This window comes from Spermophilus citellus (genome assembly GCF_964194105.1).
Source record: "Spermophilus citellus genome assembly, chromosome: 18".
In the NCBI taxonomy this organism is placed as follows: Eukaryota; Metazoa; Chordata; class Mammalia; order Rodentia; family Sciuridae; genus Spermophilus; species Spermophilus citellus.
The window spans coordinates 30,960,269-30,972,977 of record NC_138200.1 but is presented as its reverse complement, the minus strand read 5'-3'; positions in this window follow the sequence as shown (position 1 = coordinate 30,972,977).

Genomic DNA, 12,709 nt, shown 5'->3' with positions numbered 1-12,709 from the left:
TCATCTGTCAATATAGGAGAAAACAGAGTGAAACCTAAAAATTCAAACTGTTACTGCAGAGGAATGCTTCAAGCTATAAGAACGAAATTTGGTGAGTCAAGTGGGAATGGTGTACTGATCATTACCTCCAAGTATCATCAAGATTGGGTGAAAGAACATTTGCTGAGATTTCAGGAAACTCGTGGTTTTTTTGGAAGCTAGGCAACCCCTTTCAGACGAATTTGGTTTTCATCAGTCTCTGCTTTGGGCTACTTGAATAGGAAACAAACAGTACAGACAGAACATAGAACTGCTTTATTTTTTCAAGTTTCAAGGAGCTAGCACAAACCGTGTTGGATTTAGAGTTCCAAATTCATCTATCAATATAGGAGAAAACAGAGTGAAACCTAAAAATTCAAACTGTTACTGCAGAGGAATGCTTCAAGCTATAAGAACGAAATTTGGTGAGTCAAGTGGGAATGGTGTACTGATCATTACCTCCAAGTATCATCAAGATTGGGTGAAATAACATTTGCTGAGATTTCAGGAAACTCGTAGTTTTTTGGAAGCTAGGCAACCCCTTTCAGACGAATTTGGTTTTCATCAGTCTCTGCTTAGGGCTACTTGAATAGGAAACAAACAGTACAGACAGAACTTAGAACTGCTTTATTTTGTCAAGTTTCAAGGAGCTAGCACAAACCGTGTTGGATTTAGAGTTCCAAATTCATCTATCAATATAGGAGAAAACAGAGTAAAACCTAAAAATTCAAACTGTTACTGCAGAGGAATGCTTCAAGCTATAAGAACGAAATTTGGTGAGTCAAGTGGGAATGGTGTACTGATCATTACCTCCAAGTATCATCAAGATTGGGTGAAAAAACTTTTGCTGAGATTTCAGGAAACTCGTGGTTTTTTGGAAGCTAGGCAACCCCTTTCAGACGAATTTGGTTTTCATCAGTCTCTTCTTAGGGCTACTTGAATAGGAAACAAACAGTACAGACAGAACTTAGAACTGCTTTATTTTGTCAAGATTCAAGGAGCTAGCACAAACCGTGTTGGATTTAGAGTTCCAAATCCATCTATCAATATAGGAGAAAACAGAGTGAAACCTAAAAATTCAAACTGTTACTGCAGAGGAATGCTTCAAGCTATAAGAACGAAATTTGGTGAGTCAAGTGGGAATGGTGTACTGATCATTACCTCCATATATCATCAAGATTAGGTGAAATAACATTTTCAGAGATTTCAGGAAACTCGTAGTTTTTTGGAAGCTAGGCAACCCCTTTCTGATGAAAGTGGTTTTTCTCAGGGTGTGCTTAGTGTTACTTGAATAGGAAACAAACTGTATAGTTAGAACTTAGAACTACTTTACTGTGTCAAGTATCAAGGAGCTAGCACAAACCGTGTTGGATTTAGAGTTCCAAATTCATCTATCAATATAGGAGAAAACAGAGTGAAACCTAAAAATTCAAACTGTTACTGCAGAGGAATGCTTCAAGCTATAAGAACGAAATTGGGTGAGTCAAGTGGGAATGGTGTACTGATCATTACCTCCAAGTATCATCAAGATTGGGTGAAATAACATTTGCTGAGATTTCAGGAAACTCGTAGTTTTTTGGAAGCTAGGCAACCCCTTTCTGACGGAAGTGGTTTTTCTCAGGCTGTGCTTAGTGTTACTTGAATAGGAAACAAACTGTATACTTAGAACTTAGAACTACTTTATTTTGTCAAGTTTCAAGGAGCTAGCACAAACCGTGTTGGATTTAGAGTTCCAAATTCATCTATCAATATAGGAGAAAACAGAGTGAAACCTAAAAATTCAAACTGTTACTGCAGAGGAATGCTTCAAGCTATAAGAACGAAATTTGGTGAGTCAAGTGGGAATGGTGTACTGATCATTACCTCCAAGTATCATCAAGATTGGGTGAAATAACATTTGCTGAGATTTCAGGAAACTCATTGTTTTTTGGAAGATAGGCAACCCCTTTCAGACGAATTTGGTTTTCATCAGTCTCTGCTTAGGGCTACTTGAATAGGAAACAAACAGTACAGACAGAACTTAGAACTGCTTTATTTTGTCAAGTTTCAAGGAGCTAGCACAAACCGTGTTGGATTTAGAGTTCCAAATTCATCTATCAATATAGGAGAAAACAGAGTAAAACCTAAAAATTCAAACTGTTACTGCAGAGGAATGCTTCAAGCTATAAGAACGAAATTTGGTGAGTCAAGTGGGAATGGTGTACTGATCATTACCTCCAAGTATCATCAAGATTAGGTGAAATAACATTTTCCGAGATTTCAGGAAACTCGTAGTTTTTTGGAAGCTAGGCAACCCCTTTCTGATGAAAGTGGTTTTTCTCAGGGTGTGCTTAGGGTTACTTGAATAGGAAACAAACTGTATAGTTAGAAGTTAGAACTACTTTACTGTGTCAAGTATCAAGGTGCTAGCACAAACCGTGTTGGATTTAGAGTTCCAAATTCCTCTATCAATATAGGAGAAAACAGAGTGAAACCTAAAAATTCAAACTGTTACTGCAGAGGAATGCTTCAAGCTATAAGAACGAAATTTGGTGAGTCAAGTGGGAATGGTGTACTGATCATTACCTCCAAGTACCATCAAGATTGGGTGAAATAACATTTGCTGAGATTTCAGGAAACTCGTAGTTTTTTGGAAGCTAGGCAACCCCTTTCAGAAGAATTTGGTTTTCATCAGTCTCTGCTTTGGGCTACTTGAATAGGAAACAAACAGTACAGACAGAACTTAGAACTGCTTTATTTTGTCAAGTTTCAAGGAGCTAGCACAAACCGTGTTGGATTTAGAGTTCCAAATTCATCTATCAATATAGGAGAAAACAGAGTGAAACCTAAAAATTCAAACTGTTACTGCAGAGGAATGCTTCAAGCTATAAGAACGAAATTTGGTGAGTCAAGTGGGAATGGTGTACTGATCATTACCTCCAAGTATCATCAAGATTGGGTGAAATAACATTTGCTGACATTTCAGGAAATCATAGTTTTTTGGAAGCTAGGCAACCCCTTTCTGACGAAAGTGGTTTTTCTCAGGCTGTGCTTAGGGTTACTTGAATAGGAAACAAACTGTATAGTTAGAACTTAGAACTACTTTACTGTGTCAAGTAACAAGGAGCTAGCACAAACCGTGTTGGATTTAGAGTTCCAAATTCATCTATCAATATAGGAGAAAACAGAGTGAAACCTAAAAATTCAAACTGTTACTGCAGAGGAATTCTTCAAGCTATAAGAACGAAATTTGGTGAGTCAAGTGGGAATGGTGTACTGATCATTACCTCCAAGTATCATCAAGATTGGGTGAAATAACATTTGCTGAGATTTCAGGAAACTCGTAGTTTTTTGGAAGCTAGGCAACCCCTTTCTGACGAAAGTGGTTTTTCTCAGGCTGTGCTTAGGGTTACTTGAATAGGAAACAAACTGTATAGTTAGAACTTAGAACTACTTTATTGTGTCAAGTTTCAAGGAGCTAGCACAAACCGTGCTGGATTTAGAGTTCCAAATTCATCTATCAATATAGGAGAAAACAGAGTGAAACCTAAAAATTCAAACTGTTACTGCAGAGGAATGCTTCAAGCTATAAGAACGAAATTTGGTGAGTCAAGTGGGAATGGTGTACTGATCATTACCTCCAAGTATCATCAAGAATGGGTGAAATAACATTTGCTGAGATTTCAGGAAACTCGTAGTTTTTTGGAAGCTAGGCAAACCCTTTCAGACGAATTTGGTTTTCATCAGTCTCTGCTTAGGGCTACTGGAATAGGAAACAAACAGTACAGACAGAACTTAGAACTGCTTTATTTTGTCAAGTTTCAAGGAGCTAGCACAAACCGTGTTGGATTTAGAGTTCCAAATTCATCTATCAATATAGGAGAAAACAGAGTGAAACCTAAAAATTCAAACTGTTACTGCAGAGGAATGCTTCAAGCTATAAGAACGAAATTTGGTGAGTCAAGTGGGAATGGTGTACTGATCATTACCTCCAAGTATCATCAAGATTGGGTGAAATAACATTTGCTGAGATTTCAGGAAACTCGTAGTTTTTTGGAAGCTAGGCAACCCCTTTCAGACGAATTTGGTTTTCATCAGTCTCTGCTTAGGGCTACTTGAATAGGAAACAAACAGTACAGACAGAACTTAGAACTGCTTTATTTTGTCAAGTTTCAAGGAGCTAGCACAAACCGTGTTGGATTTAGAGTTCCAAATTCATCTATCAATATACGAGAAAACAGAGTAAAACCTAAAAATTCAAACTGTTACTGCAGAGGAATGCTTCAAGCTATAAGAACGAACTTTGGTGAGTCAAGTGGGAATGGTGTACTGATCATTACCTCCAAGTATCATCAAGATTGGGTGAAATAACATTTGCTGAGATTTCAGGAAACTCGTAGTTTTTTGGAAGCTAGGCAACCCCTTTCAGAAGAATTTGTTTTTCATCAGACTCTGCTTTGGGCTACTTGAATAGGAAACAAACAGTACAGACAGAACTTAGAACTGCTTTATTTTGTCAAGTTTCATTGAGCTAGCACAAACCGTGTTGGATTTAGAGTTCCAAATTCATCTATCAATATAGGAGAAAACAGAGTGAAACCTAAAAATTCAAACTGTTACTGCAGAGGAATGCTTCAAGCTATAAGAACGAAATTTGGTGAGTCAAGTGGGAATGGTGTACTGATCATTACCTCCAAGTATCATCAAGATTGGGTGAAATAACATTTGCTGACATTTCATGAAATCATAGTTTTTTGGAAGCTAGGCAACCCCTTTCTGACGAAAGTGGTTTTTCTCAGGCTGTGCTTAGGGTTACTTGAATAGGAAACAAAGAGTACAGACAGAACTTAGAACTACTTTATTGTGTCAAATTTTAAAGAGCTAGCACAAACCGTGTTGGATTTAGAGTTCCAAATTCATCTGTCAATATAGGAGAAAACAGAGTGAAACCTAAAAATTCAAACTGTTACTGCAGAGGAATGCTTCAAGCTATAAGAACGAAATTTGGTGAGTCAAGTGGGAATGGTGTACTGATCATTACCTCCAAGTATCATCAAGATTGGGTGAAAGAACATTTGCTGAGATTTCAGGAAACTCGTGGTTTTTTTGGAAGCTAGGCAACCCCTTTCAGACGAATTTGGTTTTCATCAGTCTCTGCTTTGGGCTACTTGAATAGGAAACAAACAGTACAGACAGAACATAGAACTGCTTTATTTTTTCAAGTTTCAAGGAGCTAGCACAAACCGTGTTGGATTTAGAGTTCCAAATTCATCTATCAATATAGGAGAAAACAGAGTGAAACCTAAAAATTCAAACTGTTACTGCAGAGGAATGCTTCAAGCTATAAGAACGAAATTTGGTGAGTCAAGTGGGAATGGTGTACTGATCATTACCTCCAAGTATCATCAAGATTGGGTGAAATAACATTTGCTGAGATTTCAGGAAACTCGTAGTTTTTTGGAAGCTAGGCAACCCCTTTCAGACGAATTTGGTTTTCATCAGTCTCTGCTTAGGGCTAGTTGAATAGGAAACAAACAGTACAGACAGAACTTAGAACTGCTTTATTTTGTCAAGTTTCAAGGAGCTAGCACAAACCGTGTTGGATTTAGAGTTCCAAATTCATCTATCAATATAGGAGAAAACAGAGTAAAACCTAAAAATTCAAACTGTTACTGCAGAGGAATGCTTCAAGCTATAAGAACGAAATTTGGTGAGTCAAGTGGGAATGGTGTACTGATCATTACCTCCAAGTATCATCAAGATTGGGTGAAAAAACTTTTGCTGAGATTTCAGGAAACTCGTGGTTTTTTGGAAGCTAGGCAACCCCTTTCAGACGAATTTGGTTTTCATCAGTCTCTTCTTAGGGCTACTTGAATAGGAAACAAACAGTACAGACAGAACTTAGAACTGCTTTATTTTGTCAAGATTCAAGGAGCTAGCACAAACCGTGTTGGATTTAGAGTTCCAAATCCATCTATCAATATAGGAGAAAACAGAGTGAAACCTAAAAATTCAAACTGTTACTGCAGAGGAATGCTTCAAGCTATAAGAACGAAATTTGGTGAGTCAAGTGGGAATGGTGTACTGATCATTACCTCCATATATCATCAAGATTAGGTGAAATAACAATTTCAGAGATTTCAGGAAACTCGTAGTTTTTTGGAAGCTAGGCAACCCCTTTCTGATGAAAGTGGTTTTTCTCAGGGTGTGCTTAGTGTTACTTGAATAGGAAACAAACTGTATAGTTAGAACTTAGAACTACTTTACTGTGTCAAGTATCAAGGAGCTAGCACAAACCGTGTTGGATTTAGAGTTCCAAATTCATCTATCAATATAGGAGAAAACAGAGTGAAACCTAAAAATTCAAACTGTTACTGCAGAGGAATGCTTCAAGCTATAAGAACGAAATTGGGTGAGTCAAGTGGGAATGGTGTACTGATCATTACCTCCAAGTATCATCAAGATTGGGTGAAATAACATTTGCTGAGATTTCAGGAAACTCGTAGTTTTTTGGAAGCTAGGCAACCCCTTTCTGACGGAAGTGGTTTTTCTCAGGCTGTGCTTAGTGTTACTTGAATAGGAAACAAACTGTATACTTAGAACTTAGAACTACTTTATTTTGTCAAGTTTCAAGGAGCTAGCACAAACCGTGTTGGATTTAGAGTTCCAAATTCATCTATCAATATAGGAGAAAACAGAGTGAAACCTAAAAATTCAAACTGTTACTGCAGAGGAATGCTTCAAGCTATAAGAACGAAATTTGGTGAGTCAAGTGGGAATGGTGTACTGATCATTACCTCCAAGTATCATCAAGATTGGGTGAAATAACATTTGCTGAGATTTCAGGAAACTCATTGTTTTTTGGAAGATAGGCAACCCCTTTCAGACGAATTTGGTTTTCATCAGTCTCTGCTTAGGGCTACTTGAATAGGAAACAAACAGTACAGACAGAACTTAGAACTGCTTTATTTTGTCAAGTTTCAAGGAGCTAGCACAAACCGTGTTGGATTTAGAGTTCCAAATTCATCTATCAATATAGGAGAAAACAGAGTAAAACCTAAAAATTCAAACTGTTACTGCAGAGGAATGCTTCAAGCTATAAGAACGAAATTTGGTGAGTCAAGTGGGAATGGTGTACTGATCATTACCTCCAAGTATCATCAAGATTAGGTGAAATAACATTTTCCGAGATTTCAGGAAACTCGTAGTTTTTTGGAAGCTAGGCAACCCCTTTCTGATGAAAGTGGTTTTTCTCAGGGTGTGCTTAGGGTTACTTGAATAGGAAACAAACTGTATAGTTAGAAGTTAGAACTACTTTACTGTGTCAAGTATCAAGGTGCTAGCACAAACCGTGTTGGATTTAGAGTTCCAAATTCCTCTATCAATATAGGAGAAAACAGAGTGAAACCTAAAAATTCAAACTGTTACTGCAGAGGAATGCTTCAAGCTATAAGAACGAAATTTGGTGAGTCAAGTGGGAATGGTGTACTGATCATTACCTCCAAGTACCATCAAGATTGGGTGAAATAACATTTGCTGAGATTTCAGGAAACTCGTAGTTTTTTGGAAGCTAGGCAACCCCTTTCAGAAGAATTTGGTTTTCATCAGTCTCTGCTTTGGGCTACTTGAATAGGAAACAAACAGTACAGACAGAACTTAGAACTGCTTTATTTTGTCAAGTTTCAAGGAGCTAGCACAAACCGTGTTGGATTTAGAGTTCCAAATTCATCTATCAATATAGGAGAAAACATAGTGAAACCTAAAAATTCAAACTGTTACTGCAGAGGAATGCTTCAAGCTATAAGAACGAAATTTGGTGAGTCAAGTGGGAATGGTGTACTGATCATTACCTCCAAGTATCATCAAGATTGGGTGAAATAACATTTGCTGACATTTCAGGAAATCATAGTTTTTTGGAAGCTAGGCAACCCCTTTCTGACGAAAGTGGTTTTTCTCAGGCTGTGCTTAGGGTTACTTGAATAGGAAACAAACTGTATAGTTAGAACTTAGAACTACTTTACTGTGTCAAGTAACAAGGAGCTAGCACAAACCGTGTTGGATTTAGAGTTCCAAATTCATCTATCAATATAGGAGAAAACAGAGTGAAACCTAAAAATTCAAACTGTTACTGCAGAGGAATTCTTCAAGCTATAAGAACGAAATTTGGTGAGTCAAGTGGGAATGGTGTACTGATCATTACCTCCAAGTATCATCAAGATTGGGTGAAATAACATTTGCTGAGATTTCAGGAAACTCGTAGTTTTTTGGATGCTAGGCAACCCCTTTCTGACGAAAGTGGTTTTTCTCAGGCTGTGCTTAGGGTTACTTGAATAGGAAACAAACTGTATAGTTAGAACTTAGAACTACTTTATTGTGTCAAGTTTCAAGGAGCTAGCACAAACCGTGCTGGATTTAGAGTTCCAAATTCATCTATCAATATAGGAGAAAACAGAGTGAAACCTAAAAATTCAAACTGTTACTGCAGAGGAATGCTTCAAGCTATAAGAACGAAATTTGGTGAGTCAAGTGGGAATGGTGTACTGATCATTACCTCCAAGTATCATCAAGATTGGGTGAAATAACATTTGCTGAGATTTCAGGAAACTCGTAGTTTTTTGGAAGCTAGGCAAACCCTTTCAGACGAATTTGGTTTTCATCAGTCTCTGCTTAGGGCTACTGGAATAGGAAACAAACAGTACAGACAGAACTTAGAACTGCTTTATTTTGTCAAGTTTCAAGGAGCTAGCACAAACCGTGTTGGATTTAGAGTTCCAAATTCATCTATCAATATAGGAGAAAACAGAGTGAAACCTAAAAATTCAAACTGTTACTGCAGAGGAATGCTTCAAGCTATAAGAACGAAATTTGGTGAGTCAAGTGGGAATGGTGTACTGATCATTACCTCCAAGTATCATCAAGATTGGGTGAAATAACATTTGCTGAGATTTCAGGAAACTCGTAGTTTTTTGGAAGCTAGGCAACCCCTTTCAGACGAATTTGGTTTTCATCAGTCTCTGCTTAGGGCTACTTGAATAGGAAACAAACAGTACAGACAGAACTTAGAACTGCTTTATTTTGTCAAGTTTCAAGGAGCTAGCACAAACCGTGTTGGATTTAGAGTTCCAAATTCATCTATCAATATACGAGAAAACAGAGTAAAACCTAAAAATTCAAACTGTTACTGCAGAGGAATGCTTCAAGCTATAAGAACGAACTTTGGTGAGTCAAGTGGGAATGGTGTACTGATCATTACCTCCAAGTATCATCAAGATTGGGTGAAATAACATTTGCTGAGATTTCAGGAAACTCGTAGTTTTTTGGAAGCTAGGCAACCCCTTTCAGAAGAATTTGTTTTTCATCAGACTCTGCTTTGGGCTACTTGAATAGGAAACAAACAGTACAGACAGAACTTAGAACTGCTTTATTTTGTCAAGTTTCATTGAGCTAGCACAAACCGTGTTGGATTTAGAGTTCCAAATTCATCTATCAATATAGGAGAAAACAGAGTGAAACCTAAAAATTCAAACTGTTACTGCAGAGGAATGCTTCAAGCTATAAGAACGAAATTTGGTGAGTCAAGTGGGAATGGTGTACTGATCATTACCTCCAAGTATCATCAAGATTGGGTGAAATAACATTTGCTGACATTTCATGAAATCATAGTTTTTTGGAAGCTAGGCAACCCCTTTCTGACGAAAGTGGTTTTTCTCAGGCTGTGCTTAGGGTTACTTGAATAGGAAACAAAGAGTACAGACAGAACTTAGAACTACTTTATTGTGTCAAATTTTAAAGAGCTAGCACAAACCGTGTTGGATTTAGAGTTCCAAATTCATCTGTCAATATAGGAGAAAACAGAGTGAAACCTAAAAATTCAAACTGTTACTGCAGAGGAATGCTTCAAGCTATAAGAACGAAATTTGGTGAGTCAAGTGGGAATGGTGTACTGATCATTACCTCCAAGTATCATCAAGATTGGGTGAAAGAACATTTGCTGAGATTTCAGGAAACTCGTGGTTTTTTTGGAAGCTAGGCAACCCCTTTCAGACGAATTTGGTTTTCATCAGTCTCTGCTTTGGGCTACTTGAATAGGAAACAAACAGTACAGACAGAACATAGAACTGCTTTATTTTTTCAAGTTTCAAGGAGCTAGCACAAACCGTGTTGGATTTAGAGTTCCAAATTCATCTATCAATATAGGAGAAAACAGAGTGAAACCTAAAAATTCAAACTGTTACTGCAGAGGAATGCTTCAAGCTATAAGAACGAAATTTGGTGAGTCAAGTGGGAATGGTGTACTGATCATTACCTCCAAGTATCATCAAGATTGGGTGAAATAACATTTGCTGAGATTTCAGGAAACTCGTAGTTTTTTGGAAGCTAGGCAACCCCTTTCAGACGAATTTGGTTTTCATCAGTCTCTGCTTAGGGCTACTTGAATAGGAAACAAACAGTACAGACAGAACTTAGAACTGCTTTATTTTGTCAAGTTTCAAGGAGCTAGCACAAACCGTGTTGGATTTAGAGTTCCAAATTCATCTATCAATATACGAGAAAACAGAGTAAAACCTAAAAATTCAAACTGTTACTGCAGAGGAATGCTTCAAGCTATAAGAACGAAATTTGGTGAGTCAAGTGGGAATGGTGTACTGATCATTACCTCCAAGTATCATCAAGATTGGGTGAAATAACATTTGCTGAGATTTCAGGAAACTCGTGGTTTTTTGGAAGCTAGGCAACCCCTTTCAGACGAATTTGGTTTTCATCAGTCTCTTCTTAGGGCTACTTGAATAGGAAACAAACAGTACAGACAGAACTTAGAACTGCTTTATTTTGTCAAGATTCAAGGAGCTAGCACAAACCGTGTTGGATTTAGAGTTCCAAATCCATCTATCAATATAGGAGAAAACAGAGTGAAACCTAAAAATTCAAACTGTTACTGCAGAGGAATGCTTCAAGCTATAAGAACGAAATTTGGTGAGTCAAGTGGGAATGGTGTACTGATCATTACCTCCATATATCATCAAGATTAGGTGAAATAACATTTTCCGAGATTTCAGGAAACTCGTAGTTTTTTGGAAGCTAGGCAACCCCTTTCTGATGAAAGTGGTTTTTCTCAGGGTGTGCTTAGTGTTACTTGAATAGGAAACAAACTGTATAGTTAGAACTTAGAACTACTTTATTGTGTCAAGTATCAAGGAGCTAGCACAAACCGTGTTGGATTTAGAGTTCCAAATTCATCTATCAATATAGGAGAAAACAGAGTGAAACCTAAAAATTGAAACTGTTACTGCAGAGGAATGCTTCAAGCTATAAGAACGAAATTTGGTGAGTCAAGTGGGAATGGTGTACTGATCATTACCTCCAAGTATCATCAAGATTGGGTGAAATAACATTTGCTAAGATTTCAGGAAACTCGTAGTTTTTTGGAAGCTAGGCAAACCCTTTCAGACGAATTTGGTTTTCATCAGTCTCTGCTTAGGGCTACTGGAATAGGAAACAAACAGTACAGACAGAACTTAGAACTGCTTTATTTTGTCAAGTTTCAAGGAGCTAGCACAAACCGTGTTGGATTTAGAGTTCCAAATTCATCTATCAATATAGGAGAAAACAGAGTGAAACCTAAAAATTCAAACTGTTACTGCAGAGGAATGCTTCAAGCTATAAGAACGAAATTTGGTGAGTCAAGTGGGAATGGTGTACTGATCATTACCTCCAAGTATCATCAAGATTGGGTGAAATAACATTTGCTGAGATTTCAGGAAACTCGTAGTTTTTTGGAAGCTAGGCAACCCCTTTCAGACGAATTTGGTTTTCATCAGTCTCTGCTTAGGGCTACTTGAATAGGAAACAAACAGTACAGACAGAACTTAGAACTGCTTTATTTTGTCAAGTTTCAAGGAGCTAGCACAAACCGTGTTGGATTTAGAGTTCCAAATTCATCTATCAATATACGAGAAAACAGAGTAAAACCTAAAAATTCAAACTGTTACTGCAGAGGAATGCTTCAAGCTATAAGAACGAACTTTGGTGAGTCAAGTGGGAATGGTGTACTGATCATTACCTCCAAGTATCATCAAGATTGGGTGAAATAACATTTGCTGAGATTTCAGGAAACTCGTAGTTTTTTGGAAGCTAGGCAACCCCTTTCAGAAGAATTTGTTTTTCATCAGACTCTGCTTTGGGCTACTTGAATAGGAAACAAACAGTACAGACAGAACTTAGAACTGCTTTATTTTGTCAAGTTTCATTGAGCTAGCACAAACCGTGTTGGATTTAGAGTTCCAAATTCATCTATCCATATAGGAGAAAACAGAGTGAAACCTAAAAATTCAAACTGTTACTGCAGAGGAATGCTTCAAGCTATAAGAACGAAATTTGGTGAGTCAAGTGGGAATGGTGTACTGATCATTACCTCCAAGTATCATCAAGATTGGGTGAAATAACATTTGCTGACATTTCATGAAATCATAGTTTTTTGGAAGCTAGGCAACCCCTTTCTGACGAAAGTGGTTTTTCTCAGGCTGTGCTTAGGGTTACTTGAATAGGAAACAAAGAGTACAGACAGAACTTAGAACTACTTTATTGTGTCAAATTTTAAAGAGCTAGCACAAACCGTGTTGGATTTAGAGTTCCAAATTCATCTGTCAATATAGGAGAAAACAGAGTGAAACCTAAAAATTCAAACTGTTACTGCAGAGGAATGCTTCAAGCT